Below are 16,076 nucleotides of genomic sequence, written 5' to 3' on the forward strand. Positions count from 1 at the left end.
TGCACCAGCAGGGAGCGGTTCCCAGTCTTCTGAGAATGGGATTCAGACTTCGGCAGCAGCCATGCTGCTTATTAACAACTGCTTTTGGAAGAAAGACCCTGGCCACAGGAAGGTTTGTGGGGCTGCAGCCAGGGAAGGAAGTGCTGGGGCTGCATGGTACCTCTCCCTGCCCCCTCTGGGCTGCATCCTGCCCTGGCACCGGGGCCAATATGCGAAAGGCAGGTTTGTTGGGCTGTAGGCAGGAAAGGAAGCTCTGGGATGTGGCTTTCCTGCCTGCAGGCCCTCAAATCAACCTGTTGCCAGAGACCGCTACCACAGGGAAGCAATGAGCTGAAGCACCTGCATCCTTGTCCAACAACAGAGCCCCTGCCGCGGTCCTGGCACTGCATGCTGAGAGGGGAGGCTGCGGGCAGGGTAGTAGCAGAGGCGGGGGAAGCTGCAGCCCAGGTGTCGGGGCTTTCCATGGGGAGCGAGGGTGCTGGGGGAACCACAGAGCTGCATGGGCTCCTCTCTCTGGGCTGCACATAAGAACGTAACAAGAACATAAGAACGGCCAGACTGGGTCAGACCAATGGTCCAGCCAGCCCAGTATCCTGTCTTCCAACAGTGGCCAGTGCCAGGTGCCCCAGAGGGAATGAACAGAACAGGTATCATCAAGTGATCCATCCCCTGTTGCCCATTCCCAGCTTCTAGCAAACAGAGGCTCGGGACACTTCTGAGCATGGTTTTTCACCTATGACCCCTTCAATTAAGGTGTTAGAGCTCACAAATAACCCTGAGACTCTGCAGAGGTCCTTCAGTGGAACCTGGGAAGATTAGACACCATTCAAATAGGTAACGTTAAAAAACCTTTTTGGAAAGACAATCTACTACACAAGTAACAAGCACAGTTGCCAACTTTCACAATAAACCAAAAATCAAGCTAATCCCATTTCAAAACAAGGCCAAAACAAGCCAATCCCTTAGAACCCCAACACTCTGTGACTAGATCCCCCCAGCCTGCAGTCTGGGACTGTGATGGGCCCACTGTGCACCCCTGACTCTCTCCCCCACTTGCCGGGAGCCAATCAAAAAAAAGAAGCAAAACGCTGCAAGCTACAAGCCACAAATGACTTTTCCAGTGCATGCAGGGCTTCCAGGCCACACATCCACAGCTGGCAACACCATTCTCCTAGTAGCCAAGATAGCAAAATCCATGGAAGACGTGGGAGTGCGATCACTCTTGTCTGGGATTTAGGGGCTGGCAGTTTCGTTTGTATATGGCAGGGGGGGGCAAACCGTGGATCGCGAGCCGCCTGTGGCTCTTTTTCAGTTAAAATGTGCACGGCTCATGGAGGCGGCACCCTGCCCTGGCACTGGAGGCCCAGGCTTGGCATATCCCAACGCTTCCTTCCCTGGCTGCAGCCCTGCTGGGAGGTTGCAGGGCTGCAGCCAGGGAAGGCACATCCCAGCACTTTCTCCTCTGGCTGGAGCCCTGCCAACCTGCCTTTCACCTATTGGCAGCTGCTGGATAACAGCTGCTTTTAGCTGGAACCAAGAGGTCACTAGAAGAGGAAGCCACAGTATCCCAGGTTTACAGCTGGGGCTGCTCCCCAGTCACTGAGCCAATCAGTGGCCAGTTCTGGGACAGAACTTAGGAGCCTCCTGCTCACACCCATTGCAACATGCCAGCCTGTGCCTAGTGGCATTGGTGGAGCTGGGTATGAGTCACAATGCCCATCTCCTCTCCTGTCCTCGCACACGTGAGGAAAGAACCCTTGGGGGGGTCTGAGGACTTGTTAGCGTCCTGGGCATCCATTCAGACATATCCATGGAGGGCAGTTTTAATTTCTGAAGCAACAGTTCCAGGCACAGGGTGCTTTCCTACCCCCGTAGCCTCTGCTCGTGGCACATGGAGCTTTTGTCACCTTCAGGGTGGTGTCATGGGGTGCCTGCATGTTATCAGGTGTTGTTACTCGTGGACCAGTCAGACTTGCTGTTCGTTTATTGCCAAGCTACGTTACTTTCCCTGGCTTCCCCAGTGGAGTGCAGAGATCCTGGCTTGCGGAGAACTTCACTCTACTGTTAGCTGAGCCAAACGTGTCCTTGTCTGAGCAGAGCACTTCTGCAAATGGCCTGTTGGGAAGTGAAATGAACCCTCTAAAATAAAGAGCAAGACAGTGAAATGAAGAGCCAAGGGGTGCTCTTGCTTCCACGGTTTATGCGGCAAGGCTTAAGAAGCCTAAGGCCAGAATTACATGTTTCCAAAGCAGGGGTGTAACCCGAAACTTCCTGACTGTCACCATGTGTGCAGCGTGAACGAAACAGCTGGAGAAGCAGTTTTTTCCAGCTGTAGCATTGGTGGTTCAGTGGTAGAATTCTCGCCTGCCACGCGGGAGGCCCGGGTTCGATTCCCGGCCAATGCAAGAGCGAGGCTTTTTTTCTTAATTAAAAGTGATTGCCATGCACCAACCTAACCCTCTGTCCTAGTTAGCCCTTTCCAGGGGACTGACTTAACAAATATGAAACCGAGTAAATCCCATTTCTAGCACCATGGGGAGAGGAGCGTTCACTGACGTAGCAGCTTCAGTGTATGTGAGGAGCAGTTCCTGGCCCGGGGCGTCCCTGGGACTCTGGCCCTGTCTGCGCTATGGAAGCACATCTGCAGTTCTGCCACCTGAGCGCCAGCGATGCCCCGACGTCGATGGTGGGGAGTTTCCATCAGTGTCAATATCCCACTTCTCCAAGTGGCCCGAGCGAAGTCACTGGAAGAATTCCTTCGCTGACCTAACTGCACCTACAGCGGGGTCAGGCTGGCTTACGTACAGCGCTTGGGGTGTAAATTTTTCACACCCCTGAGTGCCGTGACTGGGTCGATCTAAATGTTGTGTAGACCAGGGCTCAATCCTTAAACGATTGGTCCAGCCTTTCCTGCAGCCGGGATATTGGTGGCTCGGTGCAGAATTCTCGCTTGCCATGGGGGCCGCCGGCATTTGATTCCTGGCCAGTCTAGGAGCAGCCTTTTGAAATGTAAGCCAGTCTATCTGGAGGGGTGTGGGACTGCAGTGTGAAATGTACAGCCCCAGACTTCTCTTCCTAGGCTGAGGTTTTCAACCAGCTTTGCTGCTTCAGTTCACAGAATATCATAGAATATCAGGGTTGGAAGGGACCTCAGGAGGTCATCTAGTCCAACCCCCTGCTCAAAGCAGGCCCAATCTCCAACTAAATCATCCCAGCCAGGGCTTTCTCAAGCCTGACCTTGAAAACTTCTAAGGAAGGAGATTCCACCACCTCCCTAGTTAACGCATTCCAGTGTTTCACCACCCTCCTAGTGAAACAGTGTTTCCTAATATCCAACCTAAACCTCCCCCACTGCAACTTGAGACCACTGAGAACAGTCTAGTTCCATCCTCTTTGGAACCCCCTTTCAGGTAGTTGAAAGCAGCTATCAAATCCCCCCTCATTCTTCTCTTCCGTAGACTAAACAATCCCAGTTCCCTCAGCCTCTCCTTATAAGTCATGTGTTCCAGTCCCCTATTCATTTTTGTTGTCCTCCACTGGACGTTTTCCAATTTTTCCACATCCTTCTTGTAGTGTGGGGCCCAAAACTGGACACAGTACTCCAGATGAGGCCTCACCAATGTCGAATAGAGGGGAACGATCACCTCCCTCGATCTGCTGGCAATGCCCCTATGTATACATCCCAAAATGCCATTGGCCTTCTTGGCAACAAGGGCACACTGTTGACTCATATCCAGCTTCTCGTTCACTGTCACCCCTAGGTCCTTTTCTGCAGAACTGCTGCCGAGCCATTCGGTCCCTAGTCTGTAGCGGTGCATTGGATTCTTCCATCCTAAGTGCAGGACTCTGCACTTGTCCTTGTTGAACCTCATCAGATTTCTTTTGGCCCAATCCTCATATTGTCTAGGTCCCTCTGTATCCTATCCCTACCCTCCAGCATATCTACCTCTCCTCCCAGTTTAGTGTCATCTGCAAACTTGCTGAGGGTGCAATCCACACCATCCTCCAGATCATTAATGAAGATATTGAACAAAACCGGCCTGAGGACTGACCCTTGGGGCACTCTGCTTGATACCGGCTGCCAACTAGACATGGAGCCATCGATCACTACCCGTTGAGCCCGACAATCTAGCCAACTTTCTATCCACCTTATAGTCCATTCATCCAGCCCATACTTCTTTAACTTGCTGGCAAGAATACTGTGGGAGACCGTGTCAAAAGCTTTGCTAAAGTCAAGGAACAACATGTCCACCACTTTCCCCTCATCCACAGAGCCAGTTATCTCATCATAGAAGGCAATTATCTCATCATAGATATTAATTCATGGTGGCTGAATGCACACAAAATGGTTGCAGTTAGCTTGATCATATTCTGGGGTACACACACACTCCTCAAATCCAGGGCAACAAAATCATTGGTACCTGATCCATGGGCTGATTTTGTTTTGGACCAGGAGGGGAGAGGCCAGTGGTAAGAAGACATCACTAATCTCCTGTGATATCCCTGTGTGTTTACCTTCTATGCATCCTCACACCCCATTGGCCTCCTGCTCACTGTGTCTCTGCCCAGCGATACCAACCCTTTAAATACCACTGAGGGGTAGTCAATGGATACCCTGAGGGAGCAGGCTGTGGGGAGGGGACCCTTACGAGTGACGTGCACTCGCTGACACACCTATCTGGCAGAATGCATTATGGGTGAGCATTTGCATAGGCAAATGAGAGCTATACTTTTTTGGAATTAATTGAGAAACTGAACAGTAACAAGTCACCAGGACCAGATGCCATTCACCCAAGAGTTCTTAAAGATTGCAAATGTGAATTTGCGGCACTATTAACTATGGTTTGTAACCTGTCCTTTAAATCAGCTTCTGTACCCAGTGACTGGAAGATAGCTAATGTAACGCCAATATTTAAGAAGGGCTCTAGAGGTGATCCTGGCAATTACAGACCAGAAAGTCTAACGTCAGTATTGGGCAAATTAGTTGAAACAATCGTTGTGCAGGAGGTCGGACTAGATGATCATAATGGTCCCTCCTGACCTTAGTATCTGTGAATCTATGAATAAAATTGTCAGACACATAGAAGAGCATAAATTGTTGCGTAAAAGTCAGCATGGTTTCTGTAAAGCGAGATCGTTTCTTACTAATCTATTAGAGTTCTTTGACAGGGTTAACAAACATGTGGACAAGGGGGATCCAGTGGACATAGGGTACTTAGATTTCCAGAAAGCCTTTGACAAGGTCCCTCACCAAAGGCTCTTATGTAAATTAAGTTGTCATGGGATAAAAGGGAAGATCCTTTCATGGATTGAGAACTGGTTAAAAGACAGGGAACAAAGGGTCAGTCCTAGGACCAATCCTATTCAACTTATTCATAAATGATCTGGAGAAAGGGGTAAACAGTGAGGTGGCAAAATTTGCAGATGATACTAAATTGCTCAAGATAGTCAAGACCAAAGCAGACTGTGAAGAACTTCAAAAAGATCTCACCAAACTAAGTGATTGGGCAACAAAATGGCAAATGAAATTTAATGTGGATAAATGTAAAGTAATGCACATTGGGAAAAATAACCCCAACTATCCATACAATATGATGGGGGCTAATTTAGATACAACTAATTAGGCGAAAGATCTTGCAGTCATCGTGGATAGTTCTCTGAAGACGTCCACACAGTGTGCAGCGGCAGTCAAAAAACCAAACGGGATGTTAAGAATCATTAAAAAAGGGATCGAGAATAAGATGGAGAATATCTTATTGCCCTTATATAAATCCATGGTACACCCACATCTTGAATACTGTGTACAGATGTGGTCCCCCCATCTCAAAAAAGTTATACTGGCATTAGAAAAGGTTCAGGAAAGGGCAATTAAAATGATTAGGGGTTTGGAACGGGTCCCATATTGTTGGTGACACTGGGCACTACTCTAGGTAACTCGGGAGGGTGGAAGACCACGAGGGTCGATGAAGCCCCCTTGCTCTAGGCCCGGACAAACTGAGGCCCCTCTGCTCCTTGAACTTTCTGTGACCCTTCACAACTGTGAGGAAGCTAACACACAAACAGGCAGGTTTGCACACGGCTCGCCAGCCAAGGCCAGCTTCGGCCTGGGAAACGTAGAGATGAGGCAGAAATGTTTAGCAAAAACCAGTAACAAGTAGACCCAAATAAGGCAAGGCTCGGGCAATACTACTGAGGAAAAACACAACTGGCTGCTCTAGCCGATTGGCTACGGTATTGTACGGGGCAACAGGTAATTGGTTGCATAAGCTTGTGTAGTGAAGTAGGCAAAGGTATAAAATGTATACTGGTATCTGCATGCGGGGCTGCGGGATTTGAGACAGCTCAGTCTCCCTGCGCCCTATTTGGAGCTCCAGATAAATCTCTCTGCTTCTCCACCCCGTTGTGGTCATTGGCGCGATGCACACCAGGCAATGAACCCAGCTGTTGCTTGCCTCAGCCACTCTGTGCCGGCAACAATATGAGAAGAGATTAAAGAGGCTAGGACTTTTCAGCTTGGAAAAGAGGAGACTAAGGGGGGATATGATAGAGGTCTATAAAATCATGAGTGGTGTGGAGAAAGTGAAGAAGGAAAAGTTATTTACTTGTTCCCATAATATAAGAACTAGGGGCCACCAAATGAAATTAATGGGCAGCAGGTTTAAAACAAATAAAAGGAAGTTCTTCTTCACTCAGTGCACAGTCAACCTGTGGAACTCCTTGCCTGAGGAGGTTGTGAAGGCTAGGACTATAACAGGGTTCAAAAAAGAATGGGATAAATTCATGGAGGTTTAAGTCCATTAATGGCTATTAGCCAGGATGGGTAAGGAATGGTATCCCTAGCCTCTGTTTGTCAGAGGGTGGAGATGGATGGCAGGAGAGAGATCACTTAGAATCATAGGATACCAGGGTTGGAAGGGACCTCAGGAGGTCATCTAGTCCAACCCCCTGCTCAAAGCAGGACCAATCCCCAATTTTTGCCCTGGATCCCTAAATGGCCCCCTCAAGAATTGAACTCACAACCCACTTGATCATTACCTGTTAGGTTCACTCCCTCTGGGGCACCTGGCATTGGCCACTGTCGGTAGACAGGATACTGGGCTGGCTGGACCTTTGGTCTGACCCCGTATGGCCATTCTTATGTTCTTATGTTTCCCCCGCCGAGGAAACTAGGTGACTACAGCATTGGCCTCTCCAGATCTGATTGGAGTTGATCTGTGTCTGATGGTGCCTGGCCCAATGACAGCGGCTACCCTCAGTGTAGCCAGCAAACCCAGACTGAAGAAAGAGAATACAATCCGGGCTTAACCTACAATGCGCCCAGCACTCTGCCCAGCTCAGGCACTGCGGGTTGGAGTGAGCTGAGAACAGAACAGGACAGGACAGGACAAGACAGGGAGGGATAGCTCAGTGATTTGAGCATTGGCCTGCTAAACCCAGGGTTGTGAGTTCAATCCTTGAGGGGGCCATGTAGGGATCTGGGGCAAAAATTAGAGATTGGTCCTGCTTTGAGCAGGGGGTTGGACTAGATGACCTCCTGAGGTCCCTTCCAACCCTGTAGTCTATGATTCTAAGACCCTGGACACAGTGAGCTGAAGATTGGGATTGCCAGACCAGTTAAAAACCCTGTTTTGTAAACCGTCTGCTTAGTGAGACAGTTTGCTGTTCCCTGTTTTCATACAAAGGTACGGGCAATGAGTTAATAACCTCAGACTAGCAGGGGAGGTGTTAAGGCTGTGAAGTTTAATTTAACTCTGGAGAGCACTGAAGACTGACATTCTTTCTTCTTCCTACATGGGTTGACAGGCAGCTCAGGAGTGAGTGAGAGTGAGACTTAGGTCTACATCCAAGAGAGGTGACAGCTGAAATAGTAAGTAGGTGCCCTTGAGAAAACACAGAGGGAGAATACAGCTGCAGCTACCCTTTAAAGCTGCACAGCTTCCTGTCTTGCACTGTTGTTACCCACACAATTTATGACTCCACCCCTACCCGTCTGCATGGGTACTCAGGGCGTAAGGGACCCAACATTACCCCTCTTGGGGCTCAGGGCTATACCTTCTGTGGGTTCAGGGCTAACACAGTGGCATAGCCAGCATGGGATATTTGGGTGAGCCCCAACTTTGGGTCTGCAGGCAATTACGGGGGAGCTGGGAGGGCAGAAGGGATGGGCTCCCTGGGGCCCCAGGTGCACACCCAGCTCTGGGACGAGACACTGCTCTCCAGTGCGCATGGCTCCCAGCTCCCTTCCAGGTCCAACCGCCCCAAGCTGGGCCTGGCTCCCACAGGTGGCGGCCTACCTTTCTTGAAGATCTCCTCTACCTCTGCTGCCCACCCACCCGCTTGCCCTCCTCCCAGTGGCAGATTAGCCACTGGGCCAACCCAGGGCCTGGAAAAACAGGCGCTCGTGTGCCCCAACCCAGCACTCCTGCCAGGGAGCAAGGTGGGAGCCTGGGAGCAGGGGAGTACCAGGCAGGTGGCAGAGCGGGGCAAGTGCTGGGGCCAGAGCAGAGAAGGGGTTGGGGTAGCCTGGATGCTAAGCGGATGGGCCACAGCCTACCCAGGCCCACCCATAGCTATGCCCCGGGGCTAACACCCATTCTCGGTGGACTCAGAGCAAACATCCATTCCCAGTGGACTAGGTGCTCTACGGGTCTGCCGTGTCTTTTCTCAGTGAAAAAGTCTTCACAGTGAATATCCTTATACGCGTACAAGTATTTATTAACAATTAGCAACAAATCAACAGAATACACACGCCAAGCATCTTATGCTCATCACTCCCAATGAGACGGACATCTCTCAATGACCCGTCAGGGTCATAGCGTCTGGGCTCTGGCTTCTGCACAGTCTAGTCATGCAGGGGTTAAAAACCCTGGCAGGTTTGGTCATGCGCTGTATTCAGGAGTTAAGTTCTAACAAGCTTGTTTTCTGGCCCTCGTGATCTAGTTAACATGAGGCGCTTATCTATGCTTTAACCAATGATTTCACTAATTCATCATGTTCACTATACAGGGGTTCACATGCTGAAGACTGCCTACTCAGCAGCTTTGGTATTTTCCAAAGTTAGTAACAAGTTCTCCGGGTGTTTGTATCATGCTTCATCAGGGGGATACACTTGCAACAGCAACACCTCATCCTTTCATTGTCAGGGAAAAGCTGCGGAAACTCGTGGTTAGCGTCTCCGTTCTGGCCCATTCGCATGACTCTGTGAATTTACATCTATCCCCGTTAGTGATGCTGCAGCTGATACTTTTTATCTGTCCACCCTGTGGTATGGTCAAATTCTCTTGACTCTGTAGTTTTTGTTTCCAACTCACGGTGGCTGAGCACACAAGATGGCTGTGGGTTATGCTAAGTCCATATATAAGAACGCTGTGGGTTATGTCAAGTCCAGGCCTCTCATTTCAACTATGATCCCATCAGCAAGCCAGTCTGCCTAAAGCCCAGCATCTGTGCATTGCTTTCACCCCACAGGCTATGAACAGTGTATTACCAGCAGTTATAAGTTACCATACAGCTCTTTCTAGCAAGCACCTTTATTCTTAAGGTAAAAACATTATGGGGGGAGGGGGAAAGCAGATAAACAACACACTGAACATATCAGGAGTCACCCATCAGTCTTATTTGACCCTAGTAAGCTTGAGTCTTCCCAGCCCTTGCAGGGCCCCCCAGGACAGAAGGTCCTGTCCATTTGCTGGGTCAGAAAGAAAGCCCTGTGTCACTTCAAGCTCATCTTTTTATATCAAAACCTCTTTCTTTGTCTCCTTGGCTCTGGAAAACCCAACTTGAACCAGTCTGTGCAAACCACTCCAGGTTCTGGTGCCTCTCTAGAGTTGCTCAGACTCAGGGATTCACCTCCTGTTGTTTTTGGTTGGTTGTTTTGTTTTTCGTTCCTGGAGGAACTATGGTAACCCTGCCCCATAGCGCAGAACACAATCATACAGAAACCCTTCATAGCCTTAGTACAATATGGTCCCCAAAGATATCGGCAGTATCTCTCACACCAAACACTGAGCAATGGACATTATAAAGGCTTAGCCTATGAATTACCAAGTAACTATGATAAATACACAAAGTTAACTGTCTGGTAGCCACTTGTCATGAATATAGGGGGAAGGTAGCAACCTTTATGTATGCTTGGCAGCTGTACTGGATTGCCTTACCTGTAAAGGGTTAAGCAGTTCAAATAACCTAGTTGGCACCTGACCAGAAGGACCAATGAGGAAAGAAGATACTTTCAAATCTGGGTGGGGGAAGGATTTGTTTTGTTATTCTGTGGTTGTTCCCTCTCCAGATGGAGGGAGAAGCCAAACAGGTACAATAGCACCTGAAATATATACCTGGAATAAAAAAACAAGGAGTACTTGTAGAACATTGGGGTGGAGGGATAGTTCAGTAGTTTGAGCATTGCCCTGCTAAACCTGGGGTTGTGAGTTCAATCCTTGAGGGGGCCATTTAGGGATCTGGGGTAAAAATTGGGGATTGGTCCTGCTTTGAGCAGGGAGTTGAACTAGATGACCTCCTAAGGTACCTTCCAACCTTGATATTTTGTGACACCTTAGAGACTAACAAATTTATTTTGGCATAAGCTTTCATGGGCTAAAACCCACTTTGTTTTTTGGGTTTTTTTTGCTGTTACCGACTAACATGGCTACCACTCTGAAACCTGATACCTGGAATAATCCATCTAAAACCACAGAGACTGTGAGTAGGGAAAATGAATTGGTGCAAGGAAGGAATTGGTGCAAGGAAATGCATTAGGTGTTCTTTTGTTTTGGCTTGTGAATTTTCCTATGTTAAAGAGGTAGTTTCATTCCTGTTTATGTAACTGTGAAGCTGAGCCCAGAGGGGAATCCTCTGTGTTTTAAATCCTTTTATTACCCTGTAAAGTTACCTTCCATCCTGATTTTGCAGGTGTGATTCTTTTACTTTTTTCTTCATAATAAAGTTCTTCTTTTAAGAACCTGATTGATTTCAGTGTCCTGAAGACAAAGGGTCTGGTCTGTGTTCACATTGCTAAGGCAACTGATTGGTATATTATTCTCAAGCCGCCCCATGAAAGGGGGTGAAGGGACTTGGGGGGGTATTTTGGGGGGATAAGGATTCCAAGGGACCCTTTCCTGAATATATTATGTAAATCACTTGGTGGTGGGAGCAATATACTGTCCAATATACTTTCCACAGAGGATGTGGAAAAAGCTAATGTACTCAATGCTTTTTTTGCCTCTGTTTTCACTAACAAGGTCAGCTCCCAGACTGCTGCGCTGGGCATCACAAAATGGGGAAGAGATGGCCAGCCCTCTGTGGAGATAGAGGTGATTAGGGACTATTTAGAAAAGCTGGACATGCACAAGTCCATGGGGCCGGACGAGTTGCATCCGAGAGTGCTGAAGGAATTGGCGGCTGTGATTGCAGAGCCATTGGCCATTATCTTTGAAAACTCGTGGCGAACCGGGGAAGTCCCGGATGACTGGAAAAAGGCTAATGTAGTGCCAATCTTTAAAAAAGGGAAGAAGGAGGATCCTGGGAACTACAGGCCAGTCAGCCTCATCTCAGTCCCTGGAAAAATCATGGAGCAGGTCCTCAAAGAATCAATCCTGAAGCACTTGCATGAGAGGAAAGTGATCAGGAACAGCCAGCATGGATTCACCAAGGGAAGGTCATGCCTGACTAATCTAATCGCCTTTTATGATGAGATTACTGGTTCTGTGGATGAAGGGAAAGCAGTGGATGTATTGTTTCTTGACTTTAGCAAAGCTTTTGACACGGTCTCCCACAGTATTCTTGTCAGCAAGTTAAGGAAGTATGGGCTGGATGAATGCACTATAAAGTGGGTAGAAAGCTGGCTAGATTGTCGGGCTCAACGGGTAGTGATCAATGGCTCCATGTCTAGTTGGCAGCCGGTATCAAGTGGAGTGCCCCAAGGGTCGGTCCTGGGGCCGGTTTTGTTCAATATCTTCATAAATGATCTGGAGGATGGTGTGGATTGCACTCTCAGCAAATTTGCGGATGATACTAAACTGGGAGGAGTGGTAGATACGCTGGAGGGGAGGGATAGGATACAGAACGTCCTAGACAAATTGGAGGATTGGGCCAAAAGAAATCTGATGAGGTTCAATAAGGATAAGTGCAGGGTCCTGCACTTAGGATGGAAGAATCCAATGCACCGCTACAGACTAGGGACCGAATGGCTAGGCAGCAGTTCTGCAGAAAAGGACCTAGGGGTGACAGTGGACGAGAAGCTGGATATGAGTCAGCAGTGTGCCCTTGTTGCCAAGAAGGCCAATGGCATTTTGGGATGTATAAGTAGGGGCATAGCGAGCAGATCGAGGGACGTGATCGTTCCCCTCTATTCGACATTGGTGAGGCCTCATCTGGAGTACTGTGTCCAGTTTTGGGCCCCACACTACAAGAAGGATGTGGATAAATTGGAGAGGGTCCAGCGAAGGGCAACAAAAATTATTAGGGGTCTGGAACACATAAGTTATGAGGAGAGGCTGAGGGAGCTGGGATTGTTTAGCCTGCAGAAGAGAAGAATGAGGGGGGATTTGATAGCTGCTTTCAACTACCTGAAAGGGGGTTCCAAAGAGGATGGCTCTAGACTGTTCTCAATGGTAGCAGATGACAGAACGAGGAGTAATGGTCTCAAGTTGCAGTGGGGGAGGTTTAGATTGGATATTAGGAAAAACTTTTTCACTAAGAGGGTGGTGAAACACTGGAATGCGTTACCTAGGGTGGTGGTAGAATCTCCTTCCTTAGAGGTTTTTAAGGTCAGGCTTGACAAAGCCCTGGCTGGGATGATTTAACTGGGAATTGGTCCTGCTTCGAGCAGGGGGTTGGACTAGATGACCTTCAGGGGTCCCTTCCAACCCTGATATTCTATGATTCTATGGACAATGAAAGAAATTTGTGTCTTGGAGAAGTTTTAACCTAAACTGGTAGAATATAATATTAGGGGGTCTTTCATGTGGGTCCCCACATCTGTATCCGAGTTCAGAGGTGAGGGGGAACCCTGACACCACTTCAGATTTGTATTGCATTATTCATTATTTAAAAGTGCCAGTGATGTGTTGTAATGCTGCCGGCTAGGTCTGTGTAAAGCCATTATGCTATTTGTAATACACACTGTAGGACCTGACTCTTCAAATCTTTACTCATTCACATGCATCGTCCCATGGAGATCAATGAAACTGCTCACCTGAGTAAAGGTTTGCAGATTTAGGCTTACAGTTCTCCATTCTGTGACTCTTTCATCCAAGGATCTCTATGTGTGTTCCAAATGTTAATGAATTAAACCCAACAGGCCCTCTGTGAAGTAAGTATCCTCCCCATTATCCAAATGGGAAACACTGAGCTGTTAAGGGCCCGATCCTGGTCCTATTGAAGTCAGTGGCAAAACTTCCATTGACATTAATGAGAACGGGATTGGGTCCTAAAAGTGAAATTTGTTCCTCCTACGTAGAGCCCAGTTACTCCCCTCTATATTGCTGGAGTGCAAAGGGTTTAGGGAAATGAAATCCACCCCTGCAGCCAACCTTGGAGCCAGTGAGCCGTGCTGGTGCAGAGACAGAATAGTACCCAAAGCTCCATTCAGTCACCTTCCAGGTCGTTTAGGGCTGCTGGGTGTGAGGTCCTGACCAAGCCAGTTAGTTATGCACATGTGTGAGTGCTTTTCTCAATAGGGATTGACTTAACTCTGCTCCTGGTCACGGCCATTAGTTTTGTTTAGATGACTCTGACTTTAATCATTGCAACATTCTCTTGCAATCATGGGATAACCAAGCAGCTTTCCAAAGGAAACAGCAACAGGAGTGCCAGCCAGGAGCATGAGTGGAGATAATGAAGCAGTAAGAAGTGATTAATAAAGTGTGATGAAGTTTATTATATTTTAAAAAATCACTGCTTTGGCCTAGGGCTTTGGCTGGTGCTGAAATGTACAAATCCCTTGGAAATCTACAACTCTGGAATGTAATTACCATTGATTTCTTTAGACATCATTGACATCATTGACATTCTTTAGACATCATTCTTTAGACATCATTGAGTCAGCAGTGTGCCCTTGTTGCCAAGAAGGCCAATGGCATTTTTGGATGTATAAGTAGGGGCATAGCGAGCAGATCGAGGGACGTGATCGTTCCCCTCTATTCGACATTGGTGAGGCCTCATCTGGAGTACTGTGTCCAGTTTTGGGCCCCACACTTCAAGAAGGATGTGGATAAATTTGAGAGAGTCCAGCGAAGGGCAACAAAAATGATTAGGGGACTGGAACACATGAGTTATGAGGAGAGGCTGAGGGAGCTGGGATTGTTTAGCCTGCAGAAGAGAAGAATGAGGGGGGATTTGATAGCTGCTTTCAACTACCTGAAAGGGGGTTCCAAAGAGGATGGCTCTAGACTGTTCTCAATGGTAGCAGATGACAGAACGAGGAGTAATGGTCTCAAGTTGCAGTGGGGGAGGTTTAGATTGGATATTAGGAAAAACTTTTTCACTAAGAGGGTGGTGAAACACTGGAATGCGTTACCTAGGGTGGTGGTAGAATCTCCTTCCTTAGAGGTTTTTAAGGTCAGGCTTGACAAAGCCCTGGCTGGGATGATTTAACTGGGAATTGGTCCTGCTTTGAGCAGGGGGTTGGACTAGATGACCTTCTGGGGTCCCTTCCAACCCTGATATTCTATGATTCTATGACATCCTCTGTCTTCAGTACAGGTCTGTATTTTTTTCTTTTCCCTCCGAAGGTACAGAAGGTTTCCTAAAGCTGTTTTTTTTAAAATCCACTACAATGGTCTTTTTCCAAAATGAAAGCGATGTAACAAGGCAAGATGACGAAATGGCTACAATGGGATTTGCAGATACTGATGACAGGAAAGCCAAATATTGGGAGATTTGGTTCCTGTTAGAATAACCCACATAGCTTCAGCACTGTGAAAGACCCTTAAAGTGAGCACTAGCATAAATATAATTTACAAACATTTTAAGCGTCTTTCACACTGCCAGAGTATACAGGCCTTTAGTGTAAATGAAAATCAGTCCCAACTGAAAATAAACACTAGCATAAACAAAGTGACAACAAAGTTAAACTATGTACCTGAGTAGGAAACAGTGCCAGTAGAAACTGATCTGTGTGTTTCAGGGCTGCAGAAGGTTGCTTAAGAGCTGGTTGGCCCTGCTTACCTGAGTAAAACAATGGATCCTCCACAGCTGGAGCTTTGTCCTGCTTCTCCTTTTAAGAAAGAGTTTTAGGAGTGGATCCCCGTAGATGTATGAAGACCATTCAAAACTGGGGGAAGTGGAAGAGGAGTCAAATGGATCCTCTGTTCTAACAGACCTATGTATCTTATTCATTTTGGCCCTGGATCCAGAAGCCAGTGTCAATTTAGGCACTTGGATAGGCTCTTTAGGCCCTAAGGATGGATTGGAAATAAATGAAAGGTGGCCTCTTTGGGTCCTAGATAGAACATGAGGATTTAGCTGACAAGGCCTCTTGTACGAAGAGTGCCTGCAGACAGTACTGCATCTCTTTCTTTGCCTTCCATCTGTTTAGCCAATACAACACCAGTGCACCAGAAATGTAGACAGATAAACCTGTGCATACATTTGTAAGCAAAGTCAGGATGAGCTCCACTCTGACATCTGGTGAGGAGTTGTGGCAAGTTGTGGAAAAGAACTTCAGGGGCTGATCTCATTTGCATAGGCACACCCACCCTACCTAGCATGAGCCCATAGCTGCCCAAATGGTCACTTTGGTTGCTGTGGAATCCCCAGTTTCTCTGTTATTGGGGCAGGAAGAATAAATTGTTATTATCCTGATTATGTGAATCAAGGACAGTGGAACTGTATTTGGCCTTTTGTTTTGATGGAGGGACTCGCCATCAACTAAATAGCACTCGCTAGGCAAGGGACATGGGTTCCAAAACTGAGAGAGAGAGGTATTAATACCTGGTGGTATAGGTCCTGTATGCTAATTGTGCCTCCTTTTCTCTCTCCATTGTGGAACATCAGAGCAAATTTTGATGCCATTAGGAGTCTAGTTACAGGCTGCTAAGCTGAATTCACTTCGGGCCAATGGTGTACCAGCACTGAGG

The 16,076-nt window shown here is 47.7% G+C and overlaps 1 non-coding gene across 1 annotated transcript; it reads left to right on the top strand.

Moving 5' to 3' along the window:
* Positions 1-2,334: 2,334 nt before the first annotated feature.
* On the top strand, positions 2,335-2,405 carry TRNAG-GCC (transfer RNA glycine (anticodon GCC)). Its single transcript has one exon. It is a non-coding gene; the product is annotated as a tRNA-Gly (tRNA).
* Positions 2,406-16,076: the final 13,671 nt, after the last annotated feature.

This window comes from Caretta caretta, chromosome 12 (assembly GCF_965140235.1).
Source record: "Caretta caretta isolate rCarCar2 chromosome 12, rCarCar1.hap1, whole genome shotgun sequence".
NCBI lineage: Eukaryota > Metazoa > Chordata > Testudines > Cheloniidae > Caretta > Caretta caretta.